The sequence below is a fragment of the Dendroctonus ponderosae genome, unplaced genomic scaffold, assembly GCF_020466585.1.
Source record: "Dendroctonus ponderosae isolate FM_Combo_2020 unplaced genomic scaffold, Dpon_F_20191213v2 Dpon_F_20191213_2, whole genome shotgun sequence".
Classification (NCBI taxonomy): Eukaryota; Metazoa; Arthropoda; class Insecta; order Coleoptera; family Curculionidae; genus Dendroctonus; species Dendroctonus ponderosae.
In genome coordinates, this window is record NW_026018165.1 from 3,939,927 (window position 1) to 3,951,817 (window position 11,891).

Genomic DNA, 11,891 nt, shown 5'->3' on the forward strand with positions numbered 1-11,891 from the left:
TCTATAAAAAAAATTCTGTAAGCCCAATCAAAATATTTAAATATCTACAGCTTACTGTAGATATTTCATTGCTGTTGTACTTTCGTTAGAATATGGAAATTACACTACATGAAAATATATTCGATTTTTCCGGATGATATTAATAGACAATGGAAAAGTACTGGCCAACAATTATGAAATTGAATTACAAAATAATTAAACTTATTAAAATACCAAATAGTCTGAGATTTATCTATTGTTTCTTATTTATTATTATTATCTTTTAATTTAATTATGATTTTTGTTATTATTAAATTAATTCAGTTTCGTTTGACGGCTTATATAAAAGCAAGACTTGCAAGACTTGCAAGAGTCTTGCTGCAAGACAAAGACTAAGACTATGTATGCAAGAACAAGACCAAGACTATTACAAGTCTTGGTCTTGCTTTGCTCATCACTATTTATTTACCGTTTAGTTCGATCTATATTTCGATAGATTTAGCTACTATCCATGTTGGAAAGCGCAAAAATAAACTTTTATCCAAGCGTTATCTTTGATAAATAAACAATTTTCAGTTAATTTTTAATTTAATTTGTTTTTTCCTTATTAATACTGTCCTTGCAAGGAATTCTGCAGCATGGAAGACAATCTCCAAAGGTCAAAAGAACATATTTTACCATCGGCAAAGAATTAATTTATCTTTTGAATTGCTGCATAATCTTTACCTTATAAATGCATTTTTCGTGTACATTAATTACAATTCACAATGCCAATTTATCGCAATCTTGCCCAACCGCCTTATATCTTAATTGGACCAAGAACAAATGACTATAATTTATATAGTGTTTAAACGACTTTAAATATTAAAGCATTCAAATTATTGAAGTTAAACTATCGGCATCAACTGAAACATTCGTAAACTCTAATTGACATTTCTCCATTTCTCAATTCAAATAAATCAACAAGCCCAACGGCAATGAACCTGATTGTAATACCAAGACAAGATCACTTTTTTCACTATTCCGTTTCTTAATTGGCTCTCGATATTGTATCCTGATCTGCATGCTTTTCATAATAACTAAACTTGGGTGTGGTCCTCATACGTAAATCGGGTCTGATGCAAAGATACCGATACATTGCTTCTACAGAGTGAACCAATATTTTTTTCCGCTCCATTAAATCGCCTTCTTATTTTTCTCATCTCTGACTGTTCTTTACGGTAGATATCAATTTTACCCATCTGAATATGCATCTGAGCTGCATGATGTTTTAAAACGAGTTAACATAGTTATATCAACTTGTATTGTTGCAATATTATTTAAAGTAATTTGCCTAATTGATTTTGGGCTCACATTCTGGCCTAATTATCTGAATTTATGACAGTTTGTGTAAAGTACCTATTTAACTCATACCCAATATAGTATAAACAATTATAGTTATAAATCACAAGTTTGTCATTGAAACGCAAGCATTTAGGGGGTTTGTCGACAGATTAAAATAATTTACTAAACAATTTCGCAGTTATTTCAAAGAAAAAAATATGAAAATGTCTGTCGGCATACGTAAATAAATTATTGTTACATGCGCGTATATTATATATCACCTATTTTTTAATCCTTCATCACATTATGCGGCCGTCTGAAAAATTATTTTGATATGTCTATAACGGTAAATTTTTGTTCAAGGTATGGTGAATCATCCTCGTAATTTTAAGGTTGAGGAAGGAAATAGTTCAGGTTCTTAACTAATTCGAATTTTAGATAACTTTGATACATGGAAAATCACTTGAATAGTGCAGTTTCAGCTGCCTTCTATGACAACAAAACTCTCGAACAAAATAAAATTATATTTACCTCATTGGAGCAGATTCTCCCTAAGCAGTATATCGCTAAATGAAAAAATATATTTATAATATATAATATTATAAATATATATAATATTTTGCTGTAAATAGATTGCACCAAAATTATTTGAATATGTGTTAATAGCAATTTTGCTACTCATGCACATTGAAGCTCAAGTATTCCCACAGATCAACAATGAAAACTAAAATAGAATTTCTCAGACAATCAGCCTCATAACAATATTACTATTTTAATCACTCTGTATGTTAATATTAATAATGATTTAAAACTGTTTTATGGGTTCGTTCGAAGGTAACCTACTTCTTTTTATAAAGGTTATTAGAAACCGAGATTCGGTTCTACCTTTGTGTGAGAAAAAGGGGATTGGTTTAGAAATTGAAATTGGAAAAATGTAGTCAGTCGGCTAATCAGTCCTTGATCTTAATTTGCATTAGAAAATGTGAAAAGTGCAGCGACTTTATCAGTTGGCATATTCGCTGAGAATCTGCACGAACTTTTGTTACTGATTAAACTTTACGTTCTATGCAGTGAGATTGATATTTCGATATGAACTGAAAGTGAAGCAAATTATTCATCTTGATATAATATGATGACGGTTACATGGCTTCTAAAATACCTTATGATATAATGAATAATTTTCATGATTTTTTGCAACTAATCGTATTCAGGGTAGGAATACATTCGATAATTGAATTTTTCACACATTTAATTCACTAATTTGGAGTCGGTTACCGCCTAAGAAGAACTTTAGGATGTGGTTCTTGAAATCATGCAAATATCATTTTATTCATCCAAAAATATTACTAATAGCTGCTTTATACCGGAGATCCATATCCTAAAGTCCGTTGTAGGCAATAACCCACTTCTCTCAATTAATTGTTAACAAGGAATCAATTAATCCGTTTGACTTAATTTTCTGCAGTGCATGGGGTTGTTAACAGCATTTTGCCTAGTCGAAAAAGAAATATTAATTAAACTTTGGGAACCTACATTTATTTCCATTTTCTTTTCAAGTCAGAAAGTAGAAAAACGTATACTTAGTTCCTTGTTTTCTTTCGCAGAACTGTTCAAGAAAGTTCAAATTACTACAACTCTAAATATGAATTTAAAATTCAGATTTGTTTAGAACTTGGTTTGGGTCTTATAGTTTACAGTGTCGAGAAGCTTTCTCAGCTTACTACAAAATTATAAGCTACATTATGCAATGTTACGACATTTTGATATTTTATCAAACAATGCGTATACAAATATTGTATTTAGAAAAACATTGATTCATTGATTCATCATTGAGCGATATAACTTAGATAATTTTACAGCAATTATAACTTACATCACTCCATAGAACATCCCTTAGAAACTCCGTTTACCTACAAAACTAAATTTTCAGAAGAAGAGAAATTTGAGAAAATTGCACTTGGATAATCTCGCGAAATCTGACTTTTTCCAGATATTACCTGATTTTCTTTCTATGAAATTTCAAGAATGAATTGGAGTTATTGAAGAGCTCAACGTTAAGAGCTGCATCATAAGATGGTAAAATCAGAGATCTGTGAACATACGAATTATCTTCCTTTAGACACCGTTTTCACGCGGTCATATTTCAGAGAAATGTTAAAATGCGTAGCTTTTCAATGAGATTTTACTCGCTTTCGGTTTTCTGCCAACTAGTATTATTACATTTAGTATCACACGTTTCTTCTTCCAAACACAGGGTGTCCCAAAAGTCTGGAAACGCTTGCAAATCTCAACTTACTTAGGACTTAGATAGGGAAATAAAAAAATTACATCTACCATTTTGAGTAAAACTGTCAAGCGGTTCTAAAATGCATTTTAGAATCCCACTGAATGGAGTAAAAAGCAACTTTAAAATACTAGATACGAACATCTACTTAAATAATACGCACGGGAAACACACTTAAAAAAATATGTACATTTATTTAAAGAATTCCCTACGATTTCTTTCAGATTAGGATTGTAGATATAAGTCTGATTTAGTGTTCCAAAATGTACAATTTAAAACGAAATTTTTTTCCAAGTGAACCCTGACGAAGGAACGAGTTTAACCAATTTCCGATTTATTTTTGTTTCGATAACATCGGGAGTTATTCGAAGCAATGAAGAAACTCAACCGTGAACCAGCATTGAAAACATTCGAAAGAAATAAATGAAATTTTTACTTTTATGGCAATCAAATATTTTAGAACATTGGAGTCAATCGTTGATTTTTGTAACGGTAACAAATGATGTGCTAGTAAAGACCATTTCGAATTATTGGCAACAGTTGCAATGGGTCAGCAGCAATCATAAACATTCCATTGGCAGTCAGCAGTAAGTGCGAAAGATTCAAGAAAACATAGACATCCTTCGCTTCTTTCAATTAAAGGTAAACAATTTTAATGACTTGTGAACTACAAAGCTAACTGGAATCCGGTCATTCGATATACAAGGACTTAGGGTATAATTTAGAAATTGCACGGTTTTTAAATCGCAAAGTCTCAATGTAATTCCAACTTGCAAATGTACATCCCGGATTATAAAAAGATGATCATGTTCTCGGCTCTTTCAATATTTTGTGGAAAAAGCAAATCTCGTATACTTTTTGGTATATCTGGAAAAGCTTTAGCCGCTTTACGAGTATTATTTATATTAGCATGGGCTAAAAGTCTCTGTTTGGTCGGATGATATTTGCCAGTACTTTAATCCATGAAGATCTAGTTTAATGAACTGGTATGCAGTGGATGTAAAAGAAGCTTCAAACCGTCTTAGTAGGCAAACTGAACAATACGAAAAAGAATTAAAAGTCCAACACTTGAGGATAATTTCGGCTTAGTATTCAAGGGGCCCCAGTAAAAGCCTTGGGGCACTCCAAACTACATATTACTTAGCGTCGACCTAGATTTTTGCAGGCAGGCCAGCCATTCACCAACGTAACGGGAAAGCACGGATTCTTTTTGAGACTGTTATTCAGTTTCACTGTTGATCGTACCGCGAACATACCCAATGTACCGTACGACTGCCAAAATTTGATTTGGTCGTTTTCGAATTTAGATTCCAGTGATATTTTGTGAATATTTGTGCCCGTACAAGGAATTTGTTAATTGGCGCTACATATGCATTCACCACGTCTTCAAAGTAAGTAAGTGATTTCATTCGTAGTTAATTAGGTCGCGATCAATTCTGCGTTCTAACAAATAATGTACATATATTTAAACTGTATTGAACTATGTGCAATCAGAGCGATAGCAACACTTGCTAATTGCTGATTTAACCAATTTCCATTCAGGATGATGCTGCTCGGCTTATTTAATTGCTGTTCATCGCAATATATGAACTTTTGTTTTTCTGTGTAGATAATTTTACGCCTGCCTGTCAAGCGTGTGTCCCTATCGATTTTCTACATGTGCCGGAAGCAAACTATAACTAAGCTAAAGATAAAGATATACATAAAACATTGTATTTTGGATTTTTCTTTCCGAAATTATCTATGGTTTGAACAGTCGGCAATCTAACTTGAAAAGTCAACACGACATAATTGGATATTCAAAGGATATTTCAAGTCGAAATTATCTGGTGCGAAAAATGTCGCAAAAGGAACAACATTAAAAGATTGAGCTTTAAACCAATTTTAGGAAGGAAAAAAAAGTTTAGTCACAATTACCACTGGAAATTAATGACACTGCAGACAAAATTATATATTGTTCTCAAAAGTCTTTAATCATTAACTGAACAATTTCATTGAGTTTTTACGTTTTTTTCTGCATAGATTCTATTATGCACAAATAATTGCAAATAACCCAAGGGTCTCATAGAAACGTCTTCTATTTCCAGATATATAGAATGCTATAATTAATTTTGGAGCTTGAGCATCGTTAAAAAGCTCAAATTTGAAAAACGGTCTATTAGGTAACTATTTGTGATATCTGTCTTCTATTTTTGTTCTTTATACATCTATAATTTTCGAATATAGAATGTGTGTTTTGTTTATAGCGATTTATGATATCGCCTTCTTCGAAGTATACAGGTTTTACATTTCTGATGCATGCAAAAATAATTATATAAAACAATAGAATAGCCTAAATATTATTTGTTGGCTGAATCAATAATTCTCACAGCTAATTTAAGGAAACGTTCGTTTCAATCACAAGTCGTCTTCTTGCCTCCATAATCAAACAATGTCTGACTTTAAATGTCCATTCCATATATACGTCGTAATAAGATGTATGCATTATGTGCAAACTTTTTCAATTAACCCTCTAACAAAAAATCCGATAGGTTGAGGTCGGGAGTACGGTCTGGCTCGGGAATGTCATTTCCTTAACCTAATCACCTATTAGGAAATTATAGGCTTGTGATAATTAAAGGAATCTAGAGGAGTGTCGTCATGCATGGGCTACATAACTTGCCTGATATTTAAGGGTACGCCTGCAAATTGCCCAGTAGTTCCGTTCTTGAAAAATGCAAATATCGTTCTGCATTCAACCTTGCAGATAATTGAAAAGGTTCAATTATGAAATTGCTAGTAATTCCACACCAAATGTTGGGCATTTCTGATTCATTGCAATCAAGTGTTGGTGTGGAGCATGGTTTTTACTATAAGTACATCGGTTTTATGAACGTTTTTAAACGTTTCTATGGAAAACTAAGGCTAAAATGAGTTCAATTGAAGGATGATTGATTTTCTTGGGAATTCCGTCTGTGCAGTGATGAAGAAGAAAAAATAAAAACTTTTTTAGCTACCTAGCTTTCAGCAATTTATTGTCGCCTTTGGCGCGAGATGAGTTGCACTGCTCAAGTAATGGGCAAACATTAACATCAAGGTAGGAACCCTTAGAAACAGAATAATCTTCGTGTTACGATGTAGAAAAATAAAATGACTTCAGACATTTTATATTCGTTTTCTTCCAGCAGTTCTCATTGACTGCCAATGCTCATTTCAGGTTTCTCTACAACGCGAACTTAATTGTTTTCCTTTTGGTCACGAATTTTGGGACCCGATTTTGGACTTGTTAACCTTTAAGATAAAATGGTAAAATTTTGAATGTTATATCAGTTTTTGGCATACATACAAAACACATCTGCGGGTTTTTATGTTTTTTAAATTAATGCTGCCTACGTATTTTATTAAATCAGCAATTGACGTTTTTGAAGAACATAAGATATTCGAACTCTATATATTCGCAATCAGGACGTTTGTATGGAGAGTTCAATAGACAATATAGATTTTTAGGCTGTTTTATATCTAAATACAAATTATCTGATTTTCAAATTTTAAACCGCCACGTCGTGTGCTCATATTTATATACTATATATATATACACATATTCTATATCTGGAAATGCGATTCAAACGAAGGTAACAGTGGTTACAATTTTTTAAACAGAATTTGAATGTTTTATATCCTGTTTTAAAAAATATACCTAGTTTTGAGACTTGCATTGCCATTAACCGAGGTCTTGTAAATAACGGTATCTAAAATATAGTTTTTGTGTTAAAATCTGCAATATTACACAGCACAGTAAATTTTGCTATTCATTAGCAAACCGAATTTATTTTCAGGCATTGCACACGAATAATTATCAGTGGACTGAAAAATACATCTTGAATTTATTATTTACTGTCTGAGCTGATCCACATGTCCTCAAAATCCATCAGTGATTCTAAGTTTTAATTTATTGAACTTTTGCATGATTTCAAAAATTGTTGAGACATTCCAAATGTGCCCTTAAACATGCTGAACCTAATCCATTGTATTTGGTATAGAATCGCAAGGATTAATGATGTTAATATCAAATAATTTTATCAACACGATGTATGGGCAGATTTTCCACGTATCGACAAACATAATTTTTGGAGCTTTTTAGTAATGATATCAAGGTAGGCATTCGTGCCATTTACCTATATTTAATTTTTATCAGTTGTTTTTCTACTCGATGCCGCGTATCATGAACACAGGAATTTAAACATTTCAAGTATGTGTTTTGTTGATAATTATTTTTGAGCTCATTAAAGTATTTATTTATGCAGCGTCTATCCGTTTGATCTAGTGGACGTTTTTGTTGCTATTTGGAGTTAAATTGTGTGTATTTTTACTGTTTAATGTTGAAATAACTTTTTTTGCTTTTCTCAATGCAATTAGTTACTTTTGTCCAAAACACACTAATTACCCCGTATTCGTTTACGCAAAAGAATCGAAGAAGTTATCGAAGCCGATACCGCCCAAGTTTACCGTTTTCAAGTATTTCAGTTGATAAATAAAGCTCGCTGCAATCTCACTTCGTAGATGACTTTTAAATGAAATTTTTCTACTTAAGCAGTTCTTCAATATGATTTATTTTTCTAATAATTGACCAGGCCTTCAAAGCAATCTTAAAGCTAAAGTTGAGTTCACTTTGAGTTTTTTTCTCATTAATTAGTTATATTTCATCAACAAGTCCCGTAACGATATTTATAAAAACTGGGTAATACTCTTAAAAAATGCATTTAACCTAACGAATCTGCGTTTAATAAATTAGCAATTTTATACACAGGACATATTTGAATAAATTTAAAAATTTCCACATCGCATATGGATAGGGCTAGATTTTAAAATAATAAATTGCAAGTTATTTTTGCAACACGGTTCAATAAAAAAATGCTAATTAAAAATCGCACTCATGCAATACATGTTATATTGGGTAATAAAAATGCTGATGTATATTGGCAGCAAAGTTATTATTTTAAACAAGCGAGTGAACAGTAACCAGGTTTTATTGCTTTTTCGTGATGGATTTAATGGAAGAAATTCTCGTTAATTTTTTTATTCACTTTGACAATTATCTGGTATGTATAAAAATTTAAGAAATTGCTGATTAAATTCAGTAATTTTAAATAATCGGTAAATGTAATTAATTATTATTGCTCCTTCCGTAAATTATACATATTTAATTTAAAGCAATTAGAGAAAGCAATTTAGCTAAAACGTTGATAGCTAAGTAAACTAACAACGCGCTAATGCCACTTTCTTCATTGTAATTACAAGGCTCTTTAGGTGATCACCAAATTGTTGGTCTTGGCTTTTTTGTTTATTAAATGGCTACATTTACACTAGTCGTTCAACATGGGAATATCAAGAAGCAGCTGACTAGTGAAAATACTTTTTAAATTAATTTAGTTTGCCTACGTTAGAAAAAATGTAGCTATTTTCTGTGAAATGGAACAAATAGATTTGTATATGCCCGTAATATTCTTCAATTTATTTAAAGTTGTTCAGTAATAACTTTATTGCTCAAAACGCCTTGAAAATAGCCGTCTAGAACCCAACGAGAGGAATAACGCAGGTTTTAAATGATCTAATATTTCTACACATCCAACTACTTAGAACGTGACTTAGCTAAGGAATGGATCACGTGAATTCAAGTGTTTTGCTTAGTCGAAGACTACAAAAGACCATAAAACTAAAATTGTCGTGTCTTTATCATCAAATATTATCCAACCAAATATAAAACCGCTCAGTCCTAATACCAATTATTTCTTTATTGCAGCTTAGTTTGCCTTAAAAAATAATTTCGGATAAAGTTAAGCCATTCCATCTGAGCTGCACCAAAAGATATTCGCGTTTATTGGCCATAAATTACCTATACAATGAAATGTAAAAGTCGGAACACACACACACAATGTCAGATATAAAGTGACCAATAGTTTTTACATCCAAAGGTTGATACTAGAATGTATAGCTTGAGATTAGTCAATGTTATTTATTAAATATTTTATGAAGCTGTTTGTTTTTCCAACTTTTCATATTAATTTCTGTCAGCTATCTTCTGACATTGTTTTTTGTCAAGCTGTTGAAAAAGTTCAAAAATTCTGCATTTACCGACTGACTGAACGGCAAGTTATGTAATTATAATGAAATAAAATGTAAATTGCAAACAAGAAAGCCCATTATAAAAAGATAACTGGAAAGCCAGTTCTCAGTCACCGTTTCGTTGTTGCCAAAATATGTTAACCTTTAGCGTGAAAACCGGAACCACGCCTGCTTACCAGTGACAATGTATCTCGAATATTCAATACACAGTAATTATGGACCATTCTATGCTTATAGGTTGTTTGGTGTTGGTGTAAATAAAAACAAAATAAAAAAATAGAAAAATTAAATGATAGATTTAATTCGATATATTTCAGCATAATTAACAAAAATCGTTCTTTTACAGTTCAATCATTTAGAAATAATTCGAACAAAACCATTATGGCATTTTATTGAAGATGGCAAAGCTTTGTTTTTTTATTTATCCCTACAAGTTTTCTAGAAATCTTATTCCACATCAAATACTGCAGAATTTCATCAATATTCAATCTTCTAGAAGAAGTTTGCGGCATCTCACTTTGCAACTTTGGCCTTGGCTGAATTTTGTTTTTCGTTCAAATGGTCATTTGAGATTCATTGAGACAACAATGTGTTTAACAGTACTAATGCCAAACCTTAAATCAAGTTAATGCAAAGCAATTGAATAAAACCTCTTGCGGATGTCTGCTAAATACCATCAGGTATTTCTGAAATGAAATATTTTACAATAAAATATCAGATGGAAGAAATTGGAACGTTCAGGCATACTTAAGCAGCCGAACTGTCGCAATTAACATTTAAAGCTTAATTCGGTAGTGACTGACTAAACAATTATTTATATGTGACATTAAAAATTCAATAATCCGCCAACATGTGCACATATCATTGGCATTTCACAGATTTGGCATTTTGACGAAAGATAGAATGCTTCTGCAATGTAAACCACCTTTCACTTTGTTTTTGACTCCCAATTAGTACCACTTTATTTAATGCTTCCGCAGTTTGAAAGATGGTTTCTAGTCGTACCTATTTACAATTAGTATTAGTCGGTAAAAGCTACCTAGAAAAATGGTTTATTCTAAGCGGATTGATTCATCTTGAGAGATAGTTATACGCAAAGTGTACAGTCTGTCTCTAAAAGGTGCGGAAAATATGTCACCACAAGTTCTTGTGGCTTGCGTTAGTACAAATTGGATGATGTCGATCGTCCAGAGGGTCAAACCATCAATCTAGTTTCAGTTTTCCATATGACTTTCATCTAATAACGGGGGTTTTCTTCTAATATGCAGCTAAACAAGTTTTATAAGATGAAAAATGCAAACCTGCTTTAGTTTCTTTTAGAAACTGTAGAATGCCCCACTTGCGGTACTTTGCACACATTTAAAAACGTTGACTGCCGCAGTCAATTTCGGTATCGAGCCGCTGCGCCACATTCGTTTTATTATAAATTTCACCTATTTTTACCTTTTGCAGTTTGAGGATTATAACATAATTATACTATAGTATGCCTTAGAGGCGTGAACAAAATGTATGTGTATGTACACGCAGCGCCTAAATACATTATATCAGCATGTAATTTGTATACAAACAAAACTGAAAGGATGTTTTGCTTGTATACAGTATATTTTGTGTCTTTTGTAGAAAAGCAATGTTTCTTACAACTATTTTTTTCAAAATTTATTTTACACTTTGTATAATTAACAAGGGATTCTGTTATCTACTTTTTTATGTATCTAGTGAGATACAAAAGTAAATAACTTTTAATATGTTATAAATGCAATATTAGGAAGTAAAATGTTTCAAGAAATAATTTTCAAAAAAAATTGTGTGTAGTAAATGAATGACAAACCAACTTATATGACAAAATGAATAAAATAGCGAAATGGGCTGAAGTCAAAGACTGTTTGAGAGTAATATTTCTTCGCATGGGGCGTTAGACAAGTTGGGTGTCAATAATACGTATGATCAACCGAAATTACTGTCTTGAGTCACATTATATATGGTGACATTGGCGTCATTCCTCTAGAGGCGTTGCCTGACGGTGTTTTAGGAGTACAGAAAAAATTGTAAAAAAAATTAATTTGTATTAAAACCTGACAAATTTCCAAAAAGCTATATTAGAAAAACGGCAACAATGTTTTTCAAGGTAATCCGCCTAATTAATACTATTATATTTAATTTTTCTACTTGTTGCTTAGTAATTATTTAAAACTCCGGTAACCAT

At 31.8% G+C, this 11,891-nt stretch overlaps 1 protein-coding gene and 1 long non-coding RNA gene across 4 annotated transcripts in view; one reads left to right on the forward strand and one right to left on the reverse strand.

The window, feature by feature from the left end:
* LOC109538268 (class A basic helix-loop-helix protein 15) overlaps nt 1-11,891 on the forward strand; it is a 96,248-nt gene that overhangs the window by 41,527 nt on the left and 42,830 nt on the right. Inside the window, exon 1 of one of the 2 annotated variants that reach the window (XM_019905433.2) lies at nt 4,805-4,977. The exons of the other annotated variant lie outside the window; for it this stretch is intronic. The gene's annotated coding sequence lies outside the window, so the exon portion shown is untranslated. Of the gene's footprint in view, nt 1-4,804; nt 4,978-11,891 lie in introns of those variants that run through there. 2 annotated transcript variants of the gene reach the window in all.
* Nucleotides 9,907-11,891, reverse strand: part of LOC109538270 — a 12,815-nt gene continuing 10,830 nt past the window's right edge. For both annotated transcript variants that reach the window (XR_007280970.1, XR_002172022.2), the window contains exon 3: nt 9,907-10,374. This is a non-coding gene — a long non-coding RNA (uncharacterized LOC109538270). The remainder of the gene's footprint in view (nt 10,375-11,891) is intronic.